Raw genomic sequence first — 18,506 nt, forward strand, 5'->3', positions numbered from 1 at the left:
TATTCTGTTCAAATTCCTAACTTCTCTTCTGTGGATGCAACTTTTCATTGGTGGGGAAATCAACACCCTCACAAACGCCCAATCCTCCCGATAACTATATGGAGTATATGGAAATGGAGGAACTTAAAAGTATTTGAGAATTCAAACATATCTTTCAACTATGTGTTATCATCAGTTTTAGCTCTTCATCCTTCCAGTGCTGGACAGTAGATTTGCTGAAGGTCATAGTGCCGATATATTTGTTTTTGGCAGTTTTGTATGGCAGTTTGGTATGGGCTTCATTTGCCCTTCTCATGAGATAATTTGCTGATGGTCATTATGCCGATATATTTGTTTGAGCAGTTTTGTATGGCAGTTTGGTATCGGCTATATGTGTTCTTCCATGAGACAATTATGCACTTAGCTTGTTTAACTATCTTTTTCCTTCTTTGGGGTTCATCTGCTTCTTCCAGAGAGGCAGTCTACTCTCTCCATGTGTGCTCAACAAGCATATGCTGTATATATTGCCTCAATATAATATTATGGCTTTTCTTTCTGAAAAAAAATGTTTATTGAATTTGATAAGTTCAAAAGCGAAATAAAAAATCAAAATACAAAATTTGTTTACATCATAAAATTCAATTCTTATCCCAGTATTATGGATGATTATGTTATTAAAAAATTAGGGAATTGTGTGTTTTTATGATAAGAAGATGTAAATTCAGAGGTGTGAAATATCCATTTTTGGTTTATCACCGCTCGAGGATACAACACCACTGTTTACAATCTTACGGTGTTAAAATTGCAATCCAAATTGATTAAACAATCTGACGGTGTTAAAATTGCAATCCAAATTGATTAAACAATCTGACGGTGTTAAAATTGCAATCCAAATTTGATGCAGGGCAGGACGCTGATCCACATAGGAGGAGCCCCCGTGATTTTGGCATTAAAAATTAATGCATAGCATTAATAGTTCCCGGTGACAACGTCGAATAGTCGATGTCCAGTAAGGGTGTCCGAATCGCTCATTAATGAAGGACAGCGGAAAAGGTGCAAATCGTCGTTTGGTACACATCTGCAACCTGTGGTACTTTCTGTGACTTTTATTGGACAACCCAAATTCTACAGTTCTTTTTTTATACGATGTGAGAAAGTGATACCCGTTTAAGGCGGCGATTGTCTTTTTTTAACAACAGGTCCAGTAAAGGTGACCGAATCGCGCATGAATGAAGGACACCGGAAAAGGTACAAATACTCGTTTGGTACACACTTGTTCTGCAACCTGTGGTACTTTCTGTGACTTTTATTGAACAACCCAAATTCTACAGTTGCTTTTTTACTACGTGACCCGTTATGCCATGGGCAACCAATATTTCCAACCCTATAGGCTATTTAATGCCTCTAACACAGTACCGGTTGTCATGCCTAAGAGAAGCATGCGCATATCCGCCTTCTCCTTTTCGAGATGATCATCCATCTCGCTGTTTTCTTCTGATATTTATGGTCATCCAAACGCAGCTGCATGCGCATTATATGCCCATGCGGATTGCATGAAATGTCCTAATACAAAATGATACGATATACGACATGGATTGTTTATAAATAGTGTATACGAAATGATGTACGAGGTGGTGGTCACCGTGGAGGTGTGGGTAGAGGAATTGGGGATCGAGCTCACGGTGGATCAGTTGCAGGTGTTAGTGAAGGATATGGCTGTGGAGATGGAAGAGGACCCCAACATTATCTCTGTTATCTGAAACAGAGATTGAGTCTGCATAATGAAGGCAAAGTTTGTTCCGAGAATTCTGGCATATCCAAGAACCATCGTTTCTCGTGAGAAATGAACCTTCGTGCTGATTCCAACGAATAACTGAACCTTCTCTACTGATTCCCACAAATTATTGAATAGCATGGGACATATGACATATGGCTCCTGGTGACTTGCTTTGTCCATTACGCACCGTTAGACTCCAGTAAACATAACCCTACGACCCAAACATCATTATAATTGTAAATTTCGAGAAACTAGTACGGAAATTGAGGTTTTATTAAAAATTGTAATCCGGACTTTAGAGAAATCAATATGGAGCTATCTTGATGGAACAAAGCCAATAACCTTGACAATAGATGTATTATGTGCATCTTCTATTTTGGTCGAACGAGCACAAAGGAAGAAGCAACGGCCAATGCCATTTCTACTACTCAGATATCTAACTTACAATGATTTTTACATTTGATTTTTTTTTATGCATCAGAATGTAGATACGTACAATGATTTTTTGATATGACTCTTTCATAAATTATAATTCTCAAGTTTTAGCGTTAATTTGCTATCAAAATAAAAATAATAAACATAACTGTAAATTGAGTTAAACAAAACTGTAAATTGAGTTTTTTTATGATGGTATATTTAATTTCTTCCAAATTTACTCATATTAAAAGCAATTTTCAAACAATACGCAGATTTAATGAAATTTTCAGTGAAAAATGATTTGACTTTTTAATATTAAATATAATTTTGTTTATTTGTTTTAAGTTTTGCATTAAATGAAATAAATTGTAATTTTTAATTATTTAAATTGCATTTTTGAATATACAAAAATAAATTTAATGCAATAAAAATTAGTTTGGATATTCAAATTTACATAGAAGATATATTTAAAAAGATCAAAATGTACAACAATTACAATATGCAATTGAATATGGAATAATCTAAGTGCTCTATGTTTTAGCCACTCATAATTAGTGATACATTACAAAATTTTATTATTCAAATTTAGTTTTTAAATACGTAAATATATTCACTTCCCTTAATTAAATGGATTGTCAAAACTATACATCAGACTTAAAATTCCTTTTTTTTTAAAGGGAAACCTAAAATTCAAAACTATACATCAGACTTAAAATTCCTACATTTTTTTTAAGGGAAACCTAAAATTCCAACAAATGCTTATAAAATTAATTAACTTTCCTTATTATTCCAAGTGTTTCAAGTTTTGGTTTTTTCTGCAAATCTTACCATGTAATTTTTAGTGAAATAAAATTAATATTATATATTATAAAAAAATTAATAATAAATTATATAATAATAAATTTTACATTGATTTAATTAAAAAAAATTAGTTATCTTAGCTAAGATTTGTTTATAATAAAATGTTTTATTTATTATTTAAAATTTCCAAAAAAAATTAAATATATAACATAATATAATGCTTTTCAACAAACTATTATATTAAGTTTTATTAAATCTACTAACACATATTGAGTTCTTATCACTAGACTCGCTAAATTTTTTTTTTTTTTTAAATTTAATTAGGGTATAATGTATATTTATAAATAATAAATAAGTTAAATAAAATATTTTTTAATAATTAAATTATAAAAATTATATATATATTTATGATAGAGGGTGACAAATAATGAGAATATCTAATTTCATAACAAAGGGTATTGCTAACCAAAATGGTGGGTCAATGATCCACCCATTTGGTAGCTAGCTCAACCTAACATTCATTCACATAGGCTCATGGTTTTATTCACACTATTAATTGTTTAGAAACAAAATTCAATGATCTCTCCCTCCATGAATTATCATAGCGCATACCACATAAACAAAGTCCTCACTCTCATGGCAAAGAATTAGGAGCATGTCTTGAAAGTTGGAAACTTTAAGAGGGTTTTGGTAAAAACATATCGTGACTTGGCATTGCTTCTCTTCCATTACTTGGTGTTCCTAGCTTTTTTGTACTCTAGTTTATTTAGGTGTTGACAAATCAAGCCTTATCCTAGATGGTTACAACACTACTATTTTTTTTTCTATGTTTTTCTACTATGATTCATCGATACTGTAACTATTTGTTAATTGTTCTCTTAGTCCTCGGTCCTCCATAGGTTCTAGTTTTAAAAATTTTATTTTTGTAACGCCCTCCTCCCACATCTACCCAAGTAATCAGGCAACCAGGGTAAATATGCAATGAGAGGCCACTATGATATGATTCGACCTCCTAAGTCACATTAAGGAAGTGGCACCGATGGAAACACACCATACAGACATTCAACATCAACATTAGAACCCTCGGGAACCATCCTAACCTTTCTGCTAATCATCCCTTGAGTCCCACTGAGATTTTATACCACTTAAACCCCGAACTCTCCCATGCTATAGGCTTGCCAGCGTCCAGGAGAATTACGGAGGCTCTAGACACCCTCATGAAAAGGCATGTCAGTGTCTAGGGACTATTTTTCTCAATGTTGTGCCAACATCCCCTACATTTGAGCCACTTTTTCAGGCCCAAAGCCCATGTCACTGCCTAGAAATGAATGACACCTTCAGAACATAAAGATAACAAGGAGACAATGAGGCAAAAGAAAATACTTGAACAACCCCTTGACTAGACCCCTACTAGTCATGACAGGAATTTCATCGAACATATCACAAATATGTAATCTATAGGTGTAAATAAAATATCTAACCATAGGGGTCTCATACTTAGCTGGGAATCACTAAGAATCATTGATGCCTCAACACATTAGCTTCCATTTCATCCATTAGGTCATAGATACATTGTTCATCCATTTACAAGTAAAAACATGATGAGATCCATACATAGCTATTGTCATAAAACATATACATAACCAACATAATAACAATGTAAATAACAAGGAAATCACAACCATATAATCCAAATATAAACCAGTATAATACTCATAGAAATACAAGGATAAATAACCTCATATTGATGATGCAAAATCCACACCCACGATGGGAGTTCCACGTTCCACCCGACCATAGAATGGTTGAGCCAAATATCTCTTTAGCCATTCACCCCCATGCCATAGCCCAAGCATGAATGTGGGATCTCATAGAACACATCATTCCAAAACCATCTAGGGCTTCTAAAGGCTAACCACCTCAACCCATCAAATAGTCCTTCCACCTCACGAGCAGACATTACAAAACCATCATCATATTTGTCTCTACCCAAACCTTCCAGGGTTTTAGAGTGTTTGTTCGAAACAAGGCCTCTAGGACTAGTAACTCAAACAACAGTTGCAGCCAGGTTTCTAGAGCGTTTGTCCAACCAGAGCTTCCAGAGTGTTTTTGCAACCAAAGCTTCGAGGACTAATAACTTAGCCCAAGTTGTTACAAGGCTTCAAGAGCATTTCTCCATCTCGGGCTTCCAGGAACTAATAACTCAACCCAAGCTAAAGGAAACATGAGAACCAACCAAAACAAAACAAGGAAATAAACCCATAATCTCCATGGCTATCTAGGAAATGGCAAGGCTAGGCAATCCAGGCAATCATCCATGGAAGTGATAGATCATGACCAATAATCCACATGCATATGCTATGCATTCCAAAAATAATGAGGAAAAAATACATGAAACTTGGTACCTGCAAGACAAATTATTTGTGGTTGTTGATCCTGATGTCCTCTTGCACTTTCCTACTCTTCCTTTGCCTTCTATCTCAAAAAATCCTAGTATGCCACACTCCCCAAGAGTGCTCCAAGAAAACTCTAAGTGTTCAAGAGTATGTGAGAGAGAGAATAATGAGATAGCTCCAAAATTGAACTGAAAAAGGTCTATGTACAAATCCTCAAAAGACTTTTATGAATGATTCCTCTATTTTCTTCATTTTCCATTATTCTCTTTCATTTTCCTCTTCACATGCAACCTATGAAATTTCACCTCCCTTTTCTCCTAATTTACATTATTTTAATAAATAATTGTGCCAGAAATGTCATTTTACCTTTCCAAAGCCCTAGCCATTTCCTTTGCCAATTTCCTTACCCATTAATAACCAAATGAAAACCCACACTAGGATGTTGTTGTAGCGTCTGCAACACCCTCCAAAATTTTGGCCTGCATCTAATTTTGGAGCCTTCCTTGGTTTTTCCTTGATGATTGAAAACACTCGGTCTCACCCCATGAGCTCATGTCAAGTCCTTACACCCTCTTTGATTGACCGATCACTTCCCGCAAGCCTATCCATCAAGCCTCTCACTAGCCAACTGGAGAATTTGACTTAAACAGTGACCTATGGTTGCACTCATTCCCAAAATTGCATATAAGTTGTCAGCCTGCCTTCCTGCACTGCCTTAAGAAATTGCACAGTTTTTTCAAGCAGTCCACCTACTCGCCTACTTTCCACTTCTACTGAAAATTGCATAGTTTTCATGGACAATTCACCTACTGCCCGATGCCCTGCTTAATTCAAAAACTGCACAAACATCTCCTTCTTGACTTCCTCCTAGATCTGCATGGCTTGGCAAGCAATCTCCCGCAGCTCAATCGTGGCCTCCTTTGGAAATCTGCGTAATTTTCACTACGAGTGCCTCTTGTTGCCTGCACTGCCTTCCTTAGAAAAACTACGCAATTCTGCCTCCTACATGAGCCAGATCCCACAGATGTCACTATTGTCCGAGACTGCTCAAACCAGCCTCTCAGTGACCTTTGTGCTATTTTTATTGATAATGCCTCAAAGCCTCTCATCCCTTCGTAAAATGTGCTTCGCACAGTTTCAGAGCCTTGTCCTCTCTCCCGGTCACCTGCACACGGAAACGAAAGATGCTGCATCATGGTTGACTAGGCGATTTATGGATTTGATGCCATCTCTTCATGAGTGATTGCAAAGACAGGTACATGGCTGAGACATGGTGCGACGATGAATGAGATGAACAAGGAGAGCATGTTAGGAGACTTGTTTATGAATGGATGAACACATGAAGCATGCCAAGTACTAGTGAAGGGGATACATGCACATCCAACATCAAGCGAACTCCAAGACCATTAAAGACTCCACACACCTTGTTATATAGAGGTGAAGCTATGATACCCCAAGAGCACACTCATCACTCAGTAGAATTCCAACTCGACATGGACACAACCATCAGCATGAACATACTAGCATTGTCATGTCAAGTCATGTCATGAGTCGTTTCGACCACATCACTACTATGGGCCATACTACTGCAATCAGTGTAATCTAATGTGGAAGTCCAATAGACCCACATATGAAGTTGAAGATTCATGTAAGTCAAACAGTAATGAGGGAAGTCGAAGAGTCACAAGGGTCAAGTTCACCCTTGGCTATATATATGCCTCATTTCTACATGCAAGGGACTTTTCACCTTGGCTCCTCCCATATAGCCTTGAGAGTCTGTAGTCTTTTCTTTAAGGAGCGAGAAGTGGCTCCAATGCCCGACTATTGGGGTTAGTGATGTATGGTGTATGGACGTGTCTTCGAATTTTCGCTTAATTCAAAAGCCTCTTAACGGGCCAACATGTTTTCCACGTGTATCGTATTCATTTGTAAGACTACTCTTTGGATGCTTGTAATGCATGTTTCTTTAACCTGTACTAAGATAGTTGAACTATTTCAGTTGTTTTAGTGAATATGTTGTTGGAAATATGTTGTATTAGTTATTATCGCTATCTCACACATGTGGACTACTCTGCCGAACACTAGAGAAAATCATTCTTGTAAACTTATTATAACAACTGTTGCATTGATGTGGACTACTCCGTTGGGTGTTGTACGTGTTATCTATTCACCTTTGTGTATGTGACTTCCGCATCTATGTGGACTTCTCCACGAGAAGCTGCGTAGATCCTGTTGTGTGGTGTGTCTCTACTTGAGTTGGGACTATTCCCTTTTGACTTGAGACTCACTCATACCCTTCCCTTGTGTAGTGAAATAACTTTGACACAAGCGACACTAAGCACTCACCAGGCACATGAACCTCAATGTTTGAAGACTTAGTAAATCACTCTCATGTGTTGAGAGGAAATGCCTAAGGCATATCTTTAAGATAATGGCAATTGGGCCATCATACTGACTGGAACTCCTACACCAAACAATGTGAGGTCTAGTTGGGACTTCATACCTAGGAGATCTCTTGAATGTTGGTAGGTCCATCACCATCAACAGATGGCTTTCCAAACATTCAGCTTGGAATAGGTGTCCCATCAACTATGGTTATTATTTTTCCTTTATTAATTTTATTACATGGAATTTTCACCAGGGCTCTTACAGAACCCTGCCCCTTAGGGGAACACCGTCCTCAGTGTTCAACAACCCCTATAACCATAAAAATTTTGTAAGCAAAACATACTGTCGTTGGAACTTTATGAATTAGCTCATTGTAGTATTTACAATGATTAACCTAATAAGAAGAAAACCAACATGAAAACATTACAAACATAACATCATAATGACATGACACCCATGTCGCTTATTGGAGCTTTATAACATAGCTCATGGCGATATTTACATCCATATACATATGTACATATGCCCAACATCACCAAAACATGTACCAAAAACATATACCAAGAAATATAGCAAAACACCATACCAAAATTGCTTTGCCTCAACTAGCAAACAATGAAGGATACATAGCCTGCATCTGATCCGCCATCTTCCATATAGCTTCATTGGGCCCAAAGTGCTTCCATTGCAACTTAACTTGCTCGATTGCTCAGTTTTGAAGCATGAGAACCTTTTTTAGCAATATACACTAAGGCTTTAGTTGGAATTCTCCATCTGGATCCACCTACAATACAGAAAAGTTAATCACATGATTAACATCTTTAACATACTTCTTAAGCAATAACACATGGAAAAAATCATGGACTTTCACTGTTGGTGGCAATGTTAGTTGATAGGCTACTAGTCCAATCCTCTCAATAACAGTGAAGGGTCCAAAAAATCGGGGTGCCAACTTGGTACATGATCCAATCCGTAAGGATCTCTTCTTTTGTTGGATGCTCAAGTACAATTGTTCGCCAACTTAGAAATCCTTGAATAACCTATCCTGATCTGCATAGATCTTCTACCTATCCTGTGTTGCCTTCAAATTCTTCTTGATTGCCTGCATTTCCTATTCCATGTTCACCAACATGTCTGGTTCAATCAATACCTTGTTAACTAGATCACTCCAACTGATGGGAGTATTGCAACTCCACCCATGCAATGCCTCAAAGAGACTCATCCTTAGTGACTCCTCGTACCCATTTTTGTAAGCGAACTCTACCAATGGAAGGTACTCTTCCCACTTTCATTGCTGATGCATCACATACATCCTCAACATGTCGAGATATCTTGTTGACATTATATTCCTTTTTGTCGGTGGGCAGATGATAAGCTATACGAAAGGAAAAATCTGTGCCTAAGCCTGCAAACAACTCCTTCCAAAACATGGAAGTGAACTTTTCACCCCTGTCTTATAAAATCTTATTCAGAACACCATGCAATTTGACCACGTCTCTAATGAATACATGTGCCACATCACTAGCTGAGAATGTAGACTTAAGTAGAATTAAATGCGCAAACCTTTTCAACCTATCCACAACAACCATGATAGAATCATGTTGCCTCACTATCCTTGGAAAACCTTTCATGAAGTCCATGGAAATGACCTCCCATTTCCATTTTGGAATCGCAAATGGCTGTAGCAGTCAGATGATGCTTCTTATAGTCAACCTTTATTTTCAGACACATTCCTTGTCAACCCTTTAGACTCATCCATATGAATTGGATCATAATGATCTATTTAGTTTTCACATTTAGGTTGAAAGAAATTTAAGAAATATGTTCTTTTTACAAGGAGTTTTCTAATTTCATTTCAATGATTTAAACGTAATGTCGATTGCAGAAAATGAATTACTTTGTAGAAATTCACACAATAATTGGAATTAATAGGCTCAAGGTTATCATTATTTTTCATGTATCCTTTGAACACTTCTCACCTTTAGTTCAACACACCATGCTCTTCCTTCACCATGGGTTAGTAAGTGATGAAGTTTGCAAGTAGCCAAAGGGATTTTGTGATTAAATCCATGTGAAGGGTTGTTCATGGAAGTAACTTCATAGTCCATGGCACAACAACAAATATTATAAAAATTAAAATAAAAAATGAATTTATATAATTAGTATCCATATCTTCACATATCAAATATAAAAGAAAAAAATTATTTTCTTATTGTGTGTATTTATTGGTTTGGGTTGTGTTACATTGTGGAGATTCATGATTAATTCCAATTCTTGCAAAGTGATTCAAATGCAATGGTGGAGGAGGAGTTCATCCCAAGCCTCTATAGGGATTTAAGATCTAGCCAAGTGGTATGGGGAAGAAGTTCTTAGTCAAGATGAAAGGATCCAAACTCAAAATAACAAGAGTTAGTTGTATTTTTTGAGGTATAGATGGCAACGAGCTTAGGGTCACGGGCTACGGTTTGATGCAGGTTTGCCCTGGCAAGCCTACAATAGCAACATCAAACAGGGGATACAGCAGATCTAGATGAAAGCACACCACAATAGTTGTAGAGCGACATAGATTGAGGCAGGTGTGGACTGACGAAGGCGTGATGAGCTTGGAAGGGGGGGGAGCGATCCCCTCCTATAAGAATTTGATGGCAGGAGAAGTAAGTGGAAATGGGACTAATGGAAATCATGGAAAAAGGAGCAAAGAGACACTGGTCATGGGAGTGCATTGGCAAGCTGGTCTCGAAGGTAAATGCCTACCTAGAGAGCAAAAGGACCTAGGTTTTTCATTCCCAACAATAAACTGGAGGAATATAAGGGGTTCATGAAAGATCACACGCTGATCTGTAAATTCATAGGGGCCTGGTCTATAGAGAAGGAACTGGTTCAATGGATACAACAACATTGGCAACCGAAAGGTCATATAGATCTGGAACTACGACCGAAAGGATTCTTTTCAGTAGTATTTTCTAACCTAGCAGAAAAAGAGAAGTTATTTGAGAAGGGTCGCTATTGCTTAAAAATGCTAGCAGCACCAATCTGGGTTCGACTGTTCGGCCTCCCAATGGATTTCTGGGATCCAGAAATCCTGGTAGGAAAAGGAAACTCGATTGGGACCTTTGTTAAGGTGGCGGACACAATAAGAAAATGAAGGTACACTTCTTATGCCTAGATATGTGTTTACATGAACATTACAGAACCTCTCCCTGACTGTATAGAAGTAGAGTATCTGTTGGCATTATGATTCAGGTGTTGTCCTTGATGGCAAACCCATTCAGGTGATAAATCAAGAAGGACGCAGGAAATATGTTCAGCAAGTGCGTCCCCGCAGGTATACCATACAGAACCCGCGTCCAGGGACGCCGGCCAGCCGTTCAGGAGGTGCGTCCGCCCAGTGCACACATTTCAAGGCAGAGAAAAGCACGTGGGGGTTTCTTGCGTGGTATCTAGCCGTCGCTTTTGTGTTTCTATGGTGTCGGCTCGTGGTATTGTTCCATGTTTTGGGGAGAAGCTTGCCTATATAAAGCAAAGGAGTTCATTTGGATTAAGCATCATCTTGGTTGAATATCTTTTGGTGAGATCTAGTCCAGATCTATGAGGGCGAATCTTCTAATGGACTGTGATCTCTATGGCGCATGATCAGATCTGTGGATCTGAGTGGTTGGGTTGGTTCTGAAGTCCTCATATCTTTTATATCTGAAGGGACGCAGGTTCAGTGAAGGGCAAGTGCGCCGGGACGCAGTACAGTAAAGGCTCAGGTGCGTCTCTGAAGCAAAGGACGCGGCGCGACTGTGTTATTGGGTGCGTCTCTGAAGCAAAAGACGCGGCGCGATAGTGTTTCGGGGTGCGCCGATCGCAGCAAAGCATAGAGGAACAGTGCGTCTGCACGCAGAATAGCGGAGGGTAGACTGCGTCCAGTCGCAGGCCACAGAAAGAAAATATGCGTCCCTGTCTTAAGATGATCTGTTGACTGTATATTTCTGTTCATAAGGTGTTCTGGGTTATTTCTGTAATTACTGATCTGATATCTGTAGTGGACTGTATCTGTTATATACTTGTTGATCATTTGATTCTTCATGAAAAGAAGTAGGGGGTTGTAGCTCCCTTCCAGGAGAAACTGGAAAACGAGAGAGAGTTGTAGCTCTCTGCAGGTTGCAGCCTGCGTGCTGGTAAAGGACTGCACCAGTACAAAATCATTGTAAAAGAATTTCTTGAAAGAAGATAGAGACATATTGCAGCAGGTGGTTTTCTCCCGCATTGGGTTTCCACCTTACATCTTGTGTTCTTTGGTGTGACTGTCTATTTTATTTATTCAAGCTCATTATTTTATGGTACTGATATGCAAGAATAATTCAAAAGATCAAATAAGGAAGATTTGGTAAATTGCTTAATAATACTGATTCACCCCCCCTCTCAGTATTATTTCCAACAATTGGTATCAGAGCAGGTCCTTCAGAAAAGCTTGATCGCTTGAAGGTAGATCGTTCATCATGAGCAACTACGAGAGAGAAGCATCAATCAGGCCACCAGTTTTTGATGGGACAAACTTCAATTATTGGAAGGTAAGAGTTACTGCATATCTTCAATCTCTTGGTACTGAAGTTTGGGACATTGTAGAAACAGGCTATGCTTTTCCTTCAGCTACTCCTACAGATCCAGCTGAGAAAAAGAAGTATGAAACAAATGCAAAAGCAGTCAGTACTCTATTAGGAAGTATATCCCAAACAGAATTCATGAAGGTAATGCACTTCAAATCAGCAAAAGAAATATGGGACAAAATGATCACAAGCTATGAAGGAGATGAACAGGTAAAACAAGCTAAACTTCAAACTCTCAGGATTCAATATGAGACTCTCAAGATGTATAATGATGAAAGTGTGGCTAATTATTTTCTTCGGGTAGATGAGATTGTTAATTGTATGAAAAATTTGGGTGAAGAAGTAAAGGAGTCGATAGTAGTTCAAAAGATTCTAAGATCATTATCCCCCAAGTTTGAATCCAAAGTATCTGCAATAGAAGAAAAAGAAAATCTCCGTGTTCTTACTATGTCTCAGCTACATGGAATTCTAACTGCTTATGAAATGAGAAAGGGAGGACCATCAGACAGAAGGGAGGCTGCTTTTAAAGCATCAGGCAAAGAAGATTACTATGAAGCAAGCCATGATCCAGAAGAAGAGGAAGAAGAATCAAATTTTGTCAGAAATCTTCAAAGAGGTTCTGGAAGGTTCAGAGGTAAGCTACCTTTCAAATGCTTTGCTTGTGGAAGAGTAGGTCATTATGCTGCAAAATGCTCTTATAAGGATAAAGGAAAGGAACCAGTTAGATGGAACAAGAAACAAAGCGCAAATAAGAAAAGCTACTACACCCATGAAGATAGTGATGGCTTATCAAACAGTGATGAAGATGAACAAGGTAATAAATATAGGTTGTTAATGGCATTTGAAGATGATGATTATGAGGATGCTGTAGATGTGGATAACCTTTATGATGAAATTACTAGACTCAAGAGATGCATAGAAGAAAAGAACATGATTATTGATACTCTACAATTCCAAATTGATGAAAAGGAAAAACATCTTGAAAAATTAGAAGGTGAAATTGTTGGTCTTAGAAAAGAAATTGAGAAAACAAAAACTATTAATCTCAAGTTTGTCAAAGGATCTGAAACTTTGGATGAGATTATCAGTGTGCAGCGGTCTCCACTAAATAAGACAGGTTTGGGCTATAATGGAGAAACTTCTCAAGCATCCACTTCAAAAAGTTATCTTGATGCAGCAAGAAGAAATGAGCAAGAGCACAAGGAAGATCATCAGGTAAAGCAGGGACAAATGTCAAACAGAAACTATCAGGGGCAATCCAGCTTAAGGGTGAACAAAAGCCACAACCAGCCACAGGTAAAATCTTCTCAATTTGGTTCAAGAATAGATGAAAATAGAAATTACAATCAGTTGGCTGGTAGATCCAATAATCGCAGAAGCTTCTTCAATGGACAATGCTTTTCTTGCCATAACTTTGGTCACAAAGCAGCTCAATGTGTTGCGTATAAAACAATCATGACTAGGGAAGCTCAAAAACAAAGAAGTATGACAGGGATTACAAAAAGGACCTATAACAACTTTTCAGCTCTTGAAAATGAAGTTGAATGTTCTATTTGCAATAATTTTGGACATAAAGACTTTGAATGCAGAAGCAGGTTTCCGGAAAGAAAGGTACAAGAGCAGAAAAAGGAACAAGCCTCAGGCACCAAAACATGGAGAATAAAGGAACCTCAAACAGAAAGATGTGGGATAGCATTTTATGCAGAAGGACAAGAAAATCTATGGTACATTGACAGTGGATGTTCGAAGCATATGACAGGTGATAAAGAAAAACTTGAGTCTTATTCTAATTTAGAAAAGGGAAAGAAAGTCTCTTTTGGAAATGATACTCCTGCAACTATAAAAGGAAAAGGTATTGCTCCTTTAAAAGAAGATGTTAAGGCTGGAAATGTTTTGTTTGTTGATGGATTGAAGCATAATCTACTAAGTGTCAGCCAGATGTGTGATCAAAGAACCGAGGTTATATTCAGATCAAATGGATGCCTTGTTCGTGATCTTGATACAGGTAAAACAGTTCTCAAAGGAAAAAGAACTCCAAATAATCTATACATATTTGATGAAGGACAACAACAATGCTATCTAAGCAAGGATGAAGAGCACTGGTTATGGCATCGAAGGTTGGGACATCTAAGCTTCTCACAAATAAGGAAAGCTTGCAAATATCAGGCAGTTCGCGATCTTCCAGATATCAAAATTCCTGACAACACCATATGCAGATCATGTCAGTTTGGAAAACAAACCAGAACTAACTTTCCAGAGAAAGAAGGATCAGCCAGCATGCCTCTTGAGCTAGTACATACAGATGTATGTGGACCATTCAGAAAAAGAACACCTAGAGGAGAGGAATACTTGATATTATTTATTGACGATTTCTCCAGGTTTGTTTGGTTAGGACTTATGAAGCACAAAGATGAAGCATTCGAAAAATTCAAATCCTTCAAAGCCTTGGTTGAAAATGAATCAGGTCACAAAATTAAGTGCCTCAGATCTGACAGAGGTGGGGAATTTACTTCAAATGAATTTTTCGATTTCTGTGATGAACATGGGATAAGGAGAGAATTTTCTACAGCTAGAACTCCTCAGCAAAATGGAGTAGTTGAAAGAATGAACAGAACAATCCAGCAAATGGCTCGTGCTATGCTTGATGAATCAGGAACCCCTGCAACCTTCTGGGGTGAAGCTGCACATGCGGCGGTTATTATTCTCAACAAGACAAATGTCAGAGTGAACAGCACTCAAACTCCTCATGAGCTCTGGAGTGGTAAAACTCCTTCGGTAAAGCACTTCAAAATCTTTGGGAGCAAATGCTATATCAAGAATACTGAGGAGCAGCTTGGTAAACTTGATCCTAGAGCAGATGAAGGTATTCTTCTTGGCTACTCTCCACATAGCAAAGCATACAAATGCTACAATAAAAGACTTGGCAAAATTGTTGACAGCATTGATGTAGTGGTTGATGAGAAGGGATACATTCCTAGGCAAATACATCGTGAAGACATCGAAGAAGATGAAAGCCACCCTCAAAGACAGAATGATGAAGAAGAAGAACCGCAAGAAGAATCTCAAGAAGAACCTCATGAAGAAGCAGAAGAACGAACAAGAATAGAAGAAAAGACTCCATCCAGATATGTTCAAAAGAACCATCCAGAATCTCAGATCATGGGACAGAAAGAAGCAGGTATACAAACTAGAAGAACAGTTGCAGAAGCTTCAAGTTATTTGGCATTACTCTCCTCTACTGAACCAAAAATGTGAAAGAGGCATGCAAAGATGAATGTTGGGTGAAAGCAATGGATGAAGAACTTGAGCAAATCGAAAAGAACAACACTTGGGAGCTGGTTCCTAGACCAAAGGATAAGAATGTTATCGGAACAAAATGGGTCTTCAAAAATAAATTGAATGAAAATGGAGAAGTAATTAGAAACAAAGCCAGACTTGTTTGTAAAGGATATGCACAGCAAGAAGGAATAGACTTTGAAGAAACTTTTGCTCCTGTTGCAAGACTTGAGGCCATCCGAATGTTCCTTGCTCTCTCAAGTTCTCAGAATTTCAAAGTATTTCAAATGGACGTAAAATCAGCCTTTCTGAATGGAGACTTGGAAGAAGAAGTGTACATTGAACAGCCAGATGGTTTCATTCTTGGAAATGATCCAAATCTTGTATGCCGATTGAAAAAGGCTCTCTATGGTCTCAAACAAGCCCCAAGGGCTTGGTACTACCGGTTGGACAAATATCTTCATCAACAAGGTTTTTCAAAAGGTTCAGCAGATAGCAATCTATATATAAAAATTGAAAATGACAAATTGCTAATACTTGTTGTGTATGTAGATGACATTATTTTTGGCAGCAATGAAGAAGCTATGAGTCAAAGCTTTGCCTCAGTCATGCAGAAAGAATTTGAAATGTCCTTGCTAGGAGAACTGACATACTTTCTTGGTTTGCAAATCCAACAAAAGGAAGGAGGAATCCTTTTATCTCAAACCAAGTATCTCAAGCAGATTTTGAAGAAATATGGCATGGAAGATGCAAAACCAGTATGTACACCCATGGTCACAGGATGCAGTCTCAGTGCAAATGATGAATCTGCAGCAGTACATCAACCAACCTACAGATCTATGATTGGAAGTTTACTATATTTAACAGGTACCCGACCAGACATCATGCATGCAGTTGGAATAGTTGGAAGATTTCAGGCAAATCCGAAGGAGACTCATCTTCAAGCAGTGAAGAAAATTTTCAAATATCTTCAAGGGACTCAAAATTATGGCTTATGGTATCCTAGAGATACAGATCTTACTCTTCATGCCTATACAGATGCAGATTGGGCCGGAAGCGTGGATGACAGGAAAAGCACAAGTGGTGGTGCGTTCTTTATGGGTCCCAGACTGGTCTCTTGGTTCAGCAAGAAACAGAGTTCAATTGCCTTGTCTACAGCTGAAGCAGAATATGTTGCTGCTGCATCTTGTTGCACCCAACTCCTTTGGATGATGCAGACTTTGCAGGATTATCAAATCACTTGTACACCTCCAATCTCTATCTTATGTGACAACACAAGTGCAATCAGCATCTCAAAGAATCCGGTTATGCATTCAAAAACCAAGCACATACCAATCAAGTACCATTTTCTCCGGGAACAAGTACTTGAACAGAAGGTCAAGTTGGAGTATGTTCCTTCTAAGGAACAAGTTGCTGATATTATCACCAAACCATTGCCCAGGGACACTTTTGAATACCTCAGGCAAAAGCTGGGGGTTGTTGATGCATCATCTTACTGTTGATCATCTTCCTATTGGTGGTATAGGCTCAGGGGGAGCACATAATGCATTGTTGGCATTATGGAGAAGGAGATCTTGGAAATAGCTGCAATATGTCTCTATCTCCTTCATGATGGATTTCTGGTTACAGATCTGGAGATGCATGAGCATAGGGGGAGCATACCCTTTGCTCTTGATGTCAAAGGGGGAGAATGAAGCTGAAGATTATGTGGTTGCCATCAAGTCCAAAGGGGGAGATTGTTGGCATTATGATTCAGGTGTTGTCCTTGATGGCAAACCCATTCAGGTGATAAATCAAGAAGGACGCAGGAAATATGTTCAGCAAGTGCGTCCCCGCAGGTATACCATACAGAACCCGTGTCCAGGGACGCCGGCCAGCCGTTCAGGAGGTGCGTCCGCCCAGTGCACACATTTCAAGGCAGAGAAAAGCACGTGGGGGTTTCTTGCGTGGTATCTAGCCGTCGCTTTTGTGTTTCTATGGTGTCGGCTCGTGGTATTGTTCCATGTTTTGGGGAGAAGCTTGCCTATATAAAGCAAAGGAGTTCATTTGGATTAAGCATCATCTTGGTTGAATATCTTTTGGTGAGATCTAGTCCAGATCTATGAGGGCGAATCTTCTAATGGACTGTGATCTCTATGGCGCATGATCAGATCTGTGGATCTGAGTGGTTGGGTTGGTTCTGAAGTCCTCATATCTTTTATATCTGAAGGGACGCAGGTTCAGTGAAGGGCAAGTGCGCCGGGACGCAGTACAGTAAAGGCTCAGGTGCGTCTCTGAAGCAAAGGACGCGGCGCGACTGTGTTATTGGGTGCGTCTCTGAAGCAAAAGACGCGGCGCGATAGTGTTTCGGGGTGCGCCGGTCGCAGCAAAGCATAGAGGAACAGTGCGTCTGCACGCAGAACAGCGGAGGGTAGACTGCGTCCAGTCGCAGGCCACAGAAAGAAAATATGCGTCCCTGTCTTAAGATGATCTGTTGACTGTATATTTCTGTTCATAAGGTGTTCTGGGTTATTTCTGTAATTACTGATCTGATATCTGTAGTGGACTGTATCTGTTATATACTTGTTGATCATTTGATTCTTCATGAAAAGAAGTAGGGGGTTGTAGCTCCCTTCCAGGAGAAACTGGAAAACGAGAGAGAGTTGTAGCTCTCTGCAGGTTGCAGCCTGCGTGCTGGTAAAGGACTGCACCAGTACAAAATCATTGTAAAAGAATTTCTTGAAAGAAGATAGAGACATATTGCAGCAGGTGGTTTTCTCCCGCATTGGGTTTCCACCTTACATCTTGTGTTCTTTGGTGTAACTGTCTATTTTCTTTATTCAAGCTCATTATTTTATGGTACTGATATGCAAGAATAATTCAAAAGATCAAATAAGGAAG

This window comes from Pinus tabuliformis, chromosome 6 (assembly GCF_031772625.1).
Source record: "Pinus tabuliformis cultivar Carrire ecotype Pingquan chromosome 6, CPIR1, whole genome shotgun sequence".
Classification (NCBI taxonomy): Eukaryota; Viridiplantae; Streptophyta; class Pinopsida; order Pinales; family Pinaceae; genus Pinus; species Pinus tabuliformis.